General features: G+C 39.3%; 1 non-coding gene across 1 annotated transcript; it reads right to left on the reverse strand.

Moving 5' to 3' along the window:
* Positions 1 to 2,008: 2,008 nt before the first annotated feature.
* On the reverse strand, positions 2,009 to 2,116 carry LOC130942543 (small nucleolar RNA R71). Its single transcript, XR_009071111.1, has one exon. It is a non-coding gene; the product is annotated as a small nucleolar RNA R71 (small nucleolar RNA).
* Positions 2,117 to 7,838: the final 5,722 nt, after the last annotated feature.

A 7,838-nucleotide genomic window follows, 5' to 3' on the forward strand; every position in this document is an offset into this window, starting at 1 on the left:
TGAATTCTAGTGTTTCAAGGTGATGTTCTTATCATCACCAAAGCTGATTGATCATCATCAATTTAGCTCTTGAATGCAATGTCTTGCTGAAGCTTAGCTAGCTATGTCTAATTCCTTTAGACTAAAGCTTTAGACTAACATTGCATGATTCCTGGAATCCTCATTAAGAATTTTGATATCTTTATTTTCTTTTCCACTTAATTTTCGAAAAAAAAGCCAAAAAAAATTACAAAATTATAAAAACCAAAAATATTACTTGTTTAAGTCTAGTGTCTCATTTTAAGTTTGGTGTCAATTGCATGTTTCTGTTCTTCTTGCATTTTTCGAATTTATGCATGTGTCTTAATTAATCTTCAAAGTTGTTCTTGATGATTTCCTTGTTTTGATCTTTGAATTCTATTGACTTGAGTGTTTTGTTGTGTCTCATATGCATTAGTGTCAGTAGTGTTCAAACTGCTAAGTTTGGTGTCTTGCATGCATTGTTATTTGATTCTTGTTGCATTTTGATTTCTCCTTATTATTAAAAATCCAAAAATATTTTAATTTGTGTCTTTTCAAGTCAATAATACAGAGAATTGAAGATTCAGAACATACTGCAGAGGAATCACACAGAAAAAGCTGGGCATTCAAAAATGCCCAGTGAAGAAGACAGACTGGCGTTTAAACGCCAGCCAGGGTGCCTGGTTGGGCGTTTAACGCCCAAAAAGGTATAGGTTTGGGCGTTAAACGCCAGAATGTGCACCATTCTGGGCGTTTAACGCCAGGATGGCAAAGGGGGAAGATTTTGTTTTCAAAATCAATTTTTTTCAAGTTTTCAAAGTTTTTCAAAATCAAATCTTTTTCAAATCATATCTTTTCAATCAAATGTTTTCAAAATCAATTTCTTTCCTTTTTCAAAGATACTTACTAACAATTAATGATTTGATTGAACATTTTTTGCCTTTTCTGTTGAGGAAGGTTTTATGTTTGAATCATATCTTTTCTTGTTAGGCAAGTCATTAAATTTTAAAATCATATCTTCTCAAATTGTTTTCAAATCATATCTTTTAAAATTGTTTTCAAATCATATTTTCTCAATCACATTTTTTTAAAACCAATCATATCTTTTTAATCACATCTTTTTTCAAAATAGATTTCAATCAAATCTTTTTAAACTTCTAATTTCAAAATCTTTTTCAAAAATCACTTGATTTCTTTCCCACTCTTATTTTCGAAAATCAATTAGTGTTTTTCAAAAATTTTTCAAAATCTTTTACTTAATTTTTGAAAATTACTTCCCTTCTTCTCACATCCTTCTATTTATGGACTAACACTATCCCTTAATGCAAAATTCGAACTCCATCTTCTTTGATAAGTTCGAATTTTCTACTTCTGTCTTCTACTTTTCTTTTCCTCTGACACCTCAAGGAATCTCTATACTGTGACATAGAGGATTCCATATTTTCTTGTTCTCTTCTCTTTCATATGAGCAGGAACAAAGACAAAAGCATTCTTGTTGAGGCTGACCCTGAACCTGAAAGGACCTTGAAGAGAAAGCTAAGAGAAGCCAAAGCACAACTCTTTTTAGAGGACCTGACCGAATTCTTCAAGGAAGAAGAACCCATGGCAGCCGAAAACAACAACAATGCCAACAATGCAAGGAAGATGCTGGGTGACTTTACTGCACCTACTCCCAATTTCTATGGGAGAAGCATCTCTGTCCCTGCCATTGGAGCAAACAACTTTGAGCTTAAGCCTCAATTAGTTTCTCTAATGCAACAGAATTGCAAGTTCCATGGACTTCCATTGGAAGATCCTCATCAGTTCTTAGCTGAATTCTTGCAAATCTGTGACACAGTCAAGACTAATGGGGGTTGACCCTAAGGTCTACAGACTGATGCTATTCCCTTTTGCTGTAAGAGACAGAGCTAGAATATGGTTGGACTCTCAACCTAAAGAAAGCCTGGACTCTTGGGAAAAGCTAGTCAATGCCTTCTTGGCAAAGTTCTTTCCACCTCAAAAATTGAGTAAGCTTAGAGTGGAAGTCCAAACCTTCAGACAGAAGGATGGAGAATCCCTCTATGAAGCTTGGGAAAGATACAAACAATTAATCAGAAGATGTCCCTCAGACATGCTTTCTGAATGGAGCATCATAGGTATTTTCTATGATGGTCTCTCTGAACTATCCAAGATGTCTTTGGATAGCTCTGCTGGAGGATCTCTTCATCTGAAGAAGACGCCTACAGAGGCTCAAGAGCTGATTGAAATGGTTGCAAATAACCAATTCATGTACACTTCTGAAAGGAATCCTGTGAACAATGGGACTAGTCAGAAGAAAGGAGTTCTTGAGATTGACACTCTGAATGCCATACTGGCTCAGAACAAGATATTGACTCAACAAGTCAATTTGATTTCTCAAAGTCTGTCTGGAATGCAAAATGCACCTGGCAGTACTAAGGAAGCTTCATCTGAGGAAGAAGCTTATGATCCTGAGAATCCTTCAATGGAAGAGGTGAATTACCTAGGAGAACCCTATGGAAACACCTATAATTCTTCATGGAGAAATCACCCAAATTTCTCATAGAAGAATCAAGAGAAACCTCAACAAGGTTTCAATAATAATAATGGTGGAAGAAACAGGTTTAGCAATGGCAAGCCTTTTCCATCATCTTCTCAGCAACAGACAGAGAGTTCTAAGCAGAGTACTTCTGACTTAGCAACAATGGTCTCTGATCTAATAAAGACCACTCAAAGTTTCATGAATGAAACAAGGTCCTCCATCAGAAATTTGGAAGGACAAGTGGGACAGCTGAGCAAGAAAATTACTGAACTCCCTCCTAGTACTCTCCCAAGTAATACAGAAGAAAATCCAAAAGGAGAGTGCAAAGCCATAAACATGGCCGAATATGGAGAGGAAAGAGAAGAGGTGGACGCCACTGAGGAAGACCTCAATGGGCGTGCACCAACCTCCTCTGAGTTCCCCAATGAGGAACCATGGGAATCTGAGGCTCAAAATGAGACCATAGAGATTCCATTGGACTTACTTCTGCCTTTCATGAGCTCTGATGAGTATTCTTCCTCTGAAGAGGATGAGTATGTCACTGAAGAGCAAGTTGCTAAATACCTTGGAGCAATCATGAAGCTAAATGACAAGTTATTTGGAAATGAGACTTGGGAAGATGAACCTCCCTTGCTCACCAAAGAACTGGATGACTTGTCTAGGCAGAAATTACCTCAAAAGAGACAAGATCCTGGGAAGTGCATGGATGAATCCATCATCCTTGGCAGACCCTTCCTAGCCACAGCAAAGGCTGTGATTGATGTTGATAGAGGAGAGTTGATCATTCAAGTGAATGAAGAATCCTTGGTGTTTAAGGCTCAAGGATATCCCTCTGTCACCATGAAGAGGAAGCTTGAAGAGCTTCTCTCAAATCAGAGACAAACAGAGCCCCCACAGTCAAACTCTAAGTTTGGTGTTGGGAGGCCACAACCAAACTCTAAGTTTGGTGTTGAACCCCCACATTCAAACTCTAAGTTTGGTGTTGGGAGGTTCCCACATTGCTCTGAGTATCTGTGAGGCTCCATGAGAGTCCTCTGTCAAGCTAATGACATTAAAGAAGCGCTAGTTGGGAGGCAACCCAATGTTTTATAATTAACTATTTCCTTTTGTTATTTTATCTTTTTTGTAGGTTGATGATCATAAGAAGTCACAAAATCAATGAAAAAAGCAAAAACAGAATGAAAAACAGGAAGAAAAACAGCACACCCTGGAGGAAGAAGCTGCTGGCGTTTAAACGCCAGTAAGCCTAGCAGTTGGGCGTTTAACGCCCAGTCTGGCACCATTCTGGGCGTTTAACGCTAGAAAGGGGCACCAGACTGGCGTTAAACGCCAGAAAAGGGCTAGAACCTGGCGTTAAACGCCAGGAATGGGCACCAGCCCGGCGTTTAACGCCAGAAATAGCTCAAAACGTGGATTTTGATGCTATTTGGTGCAGGGATGACTTTTCCTTGACACCTAAGGATCTGTGGACCCCACAGGATCCCCACAAACCCCTCACCTATCAAATCCCATCTCTCCCTTCACCACTCACCTCCATAAAACCCCACTTACCTCACCATCCAAATTCAAACCACTACTTCTTCACAAGGCCATATCCCTCTCCTCCATTTCTTCTTCTTCTACTCTCTTCTTTCTTCTTTTGCTCGAGGACGAGCAAACCTTTTAAGTTTGGTGTGGTAAAAGCATTGCTTTTTGTTTTTCCATAACCATTTATGGCATCCAAAGCCGGTTCAACTGAGAAGGCATAACCTCAAGCCCATCACTAAGAAGAAGATGGAGCAAACAAGAGACCCCTCTCATCAAGAAATCCCTGAGATACCTCAAGGGATGCACTTTCCTCCACAAGACTACTGGGAGCAAATTAACACCTCCCTAGGAAAATTAAGTTCCAACATGGGACAACTAAGGGTGGAGCACCAAGAACATGCCATCCTCCTCCATGAAATTGGAGAAGATCAAAGGATCATGAGAGATAAGCAACAAAGACAAGGAAGAGACATTGAGGAGCTCAAGCACTCCATAGGATCTTCAAGAGAAAGAAAGAGCCGCCATCACTAAGGTGGACCCGTTCTTTAAATCTCCTTGTTCTTTATTCTTCTGTTTTTCGAAATTTTCACGCTTTATGTTTATCCATGTTTGTGTCTTATGATCATTAGTGTCTTAGTGTCTATGCCTTAAAGCTATGAATATGAATCCATCACCTTTCTTAAATGAAAACTGTTTTTATCACAAAAGAACAAGAAGTACAGGATTTCAAATTCATCTTTAAAACTAGCTTAATTAGTTTGATGTGGTGACAATACTTTTTGTTTTCTGAATGTATGCTTAAACAGTGCATATGTCTTTTGAATTTGTGGTTCATGAATGTTAAAATTGTTGGCTCTTGAAAGAATGATGAAAAAGGAGACATGTTACTGAGGATCTGAAAAATCATAAAAATGATTCTTGAAGCAAGAAAAAGCAGTGAATACAAAAAAAAAAAGAGAAAAAGAAGGAGAAAAACGAAAAAAAAAGGGGAGAAAGAGAAAGAGAAAGAAAAAGAAAAGAAAAAGAAAGAAATAAAGTTGTGATCCAAGGCAAAAAGAGTGTGCTTAAGAACCCTGGACACCTCTAATTGGGGACTTTAGCAAAGCTGAGTCACAATCTGAAAAGGTTCACCCAATTATGTGTCTGTGGCATGTATGTATCCGGTGGTAATACTGGAAGACAGAGTGCTTTGGGCCACAGCCAAGACTCAATAAGTAGCTGTGTTCAAGAATCATCATACTTAACTAGGAGAATCAATAACACTATCTGGATTCGGAGTTCCTAAAGAAGCCAATCATTCTGAATTTCAAAGGATAAAGTGAGATGCCAAAACTGTTCGGAGGCAAAAAGCTACTAGTCCCGCTCATCTAATTTGGAGCTTAGTTTCATTGATAGTATGGAGTCTATAGTATATTCTCTTCTTTTTATCTTATTTGATTTTCAGTTGCTTGAGGACAAGCAACAATTTAAGTTTGGTGTTGTGATGAGCGGATAATTTGTACGCTTTTTGGCATTGTTTTTAGGGTGTTTTTGGTAGTTTTAGTTGAGTTTTTATTATATTTTTATTAGTTTTTAGTTAAAATTCACTTTTATGGACTTTACTATGAGTTTGTGTGTTTTTCTGTGATTTCAGGTATTTTCTGGCTGAAATTGAGGGATCTGACCAAAAATCTGATCCAGAGACTCAAAAGGACTGCAGATGCTGTTGGATTCTGACCTCCCTGCACTCGAAGTGGATTTTCTGGAGCTACAGAAGCCCAATTGGCGCGCTCTCAACGGCGTTGGAAAGTAGACATCCTGGGCTTTCCAGCAATATATGATAGTCCATACTTTGCCCAAGATTTGATGGCCCAAACCGGCGTTCAAAGTCACCTATAGAAATCCCAGCGTTAAACGCCGGAACTGGCACCTAAATGGGAGTTAAACGCCCAAACTGGCACCAAAATGGGAGTTAAACGCCAAGAGGAGTCTCTACACGAAAATTACTTCATTGCTCAGCCCAAGCACACACCAAGTGGGCCCGGAAGTGGATTTTTATGTCATTTACTCACCTTTGTACACCTTAGGCTACTAGTTTTCTATATATAGTACCTTTTACTATTGTATTTTAATCTTTGGACATCTAGTTCTTAGATCAGATCTTGGTTCTTCTGGTTCCCTCTCTGGGGCCGAAACCAATGATCACTTTTGTTCTTATGTATTTTCAACGGTGGAGTTTCTACACACCATAGATTAAGGTGTGGAGCTCTGCTGTACCTCGAGTATTAATGCAATTACTATTGTTCTTCTATTCAATTCCGCTTGTTCTTTGTCCAAGATATCACTTGTTCTTCAACATGATGAAGGTGATGATTGACGCCCATCACCATTCTCAACTATGAACAAAGTGACTGACAACCACTCTTGTTCTACACGCATCTGAGGCTTAGTGAATATCTCTTGGATTCTTTAATCGGAATCTTCGTGGTATAGGCAGGACCTGATGGCGGCATTCAAGAGAATCCGGAAGGTCTAAACCTTGTCTGTGGTGTTCTGAGTAGGATTCAATGACTGAATGACTGTGACGTGCTTCAAACCTGTAACCTACTGGGCGTTAGTGACAGACGCAAAAGAGTGATTCTATTCCGGTAGGGGAGGGAACCAAACCGGTGATTGGCAGTACTGTGACAGAGTGCGTGCATTAGCTTTCACTGCGCGGATGGGAGGTAGCTGCTGACAACAGTGAAACCCTACACGAGCTTGCCATGAAAAGGAGTAAGAAGGATTGGATGAAGACAGTAGGAAAGCAGAGAGACGGAAGGGAAGGCATCTTCATGCGCTTATCTGAAGTTCCTACCAATGAATTACATAAGTATCTCTATCTTTATCTTTTATATTATTTTCGTTCATCATCATCATACATTTGAGTCTGCCTGACTGAGATTTACAAGGTGACCATAGCTTGCTTCATACCAACAATCTCCGTGGGATCGACCCTTACTCACGTAAGGTATTACTTGGACGACCCAGTGCACTTGCTGGTTAGTTGTGCGAAGTTGTAGTGATCACAATTTCGCGCACCAGTCATCTTGTAAATCTCAGTCAGGCTTATCCATATGGTTATGAGAGATTAGATAATTAAAAGATAAATAAAATAGGATAGAAATACTTATATAAATTAATGGTGGGAATTTCATATAGGTGCATGGAGGTGCTTGTCCCTGTTGAATCTCTGCTTTCCTACTGCTTTTATTCTATTTTATCACTCCCTTCTATGGCAAGCTGTATGTAGGGCATCACCGTTGTCAATGGCTACATCCCATCCTCTCAGTGAAAAAGGTCCAAATGCTCTGTCACGACACGGCTAATCATCTGTCAGTTCTCGATCATGTTGGAATAGAATCCCTTGATTCTTTTGCGTTTGTCATCACGCCCAGCAATCGCGAGTTTGAAGCTCATCACAGTCATTCAATCCCAGAATCCTACTCGGAATACCACAGACAAGGTTTAGACTTTCCGGATTCTCATGAATGCTGCCATCAATTCTAACTTATACCACGAAGATTTTGTTTAAGGAATCTAAGAGATACGCGCCCGGCCTAAGGTAGAACGGAAGTGGTTGTCAATCACGCGCGTTCATAGGTGAGAATGATGATGAATGTCACAGATCATCACATTCATCAAGTTGAAGTGCAACGAATATCTTAGAATAGGAATAAAGAGAATTGAATAGAAAATAGTAGTAATCGCATTAAAACTTGAGGTACAGCAGAGCTCCACACCCTTAATCTAT

This window comes from Arachis stenosperma, chromosome 7, assembly GCF_014773155.1.
Source record: "Arachis stenosperma cultivar V10309 chromosome 7, arast.V10309.gnm1.PFL2, whole genome shotgun sequence".
Taxonomy (NCBI): domain Eukaryota; kingdom Viridiplantae; phylum Streptophyta; class Magnoliopsida; order Fabales; family Fabaceae; genus Arachis; species Arachis stenosperma.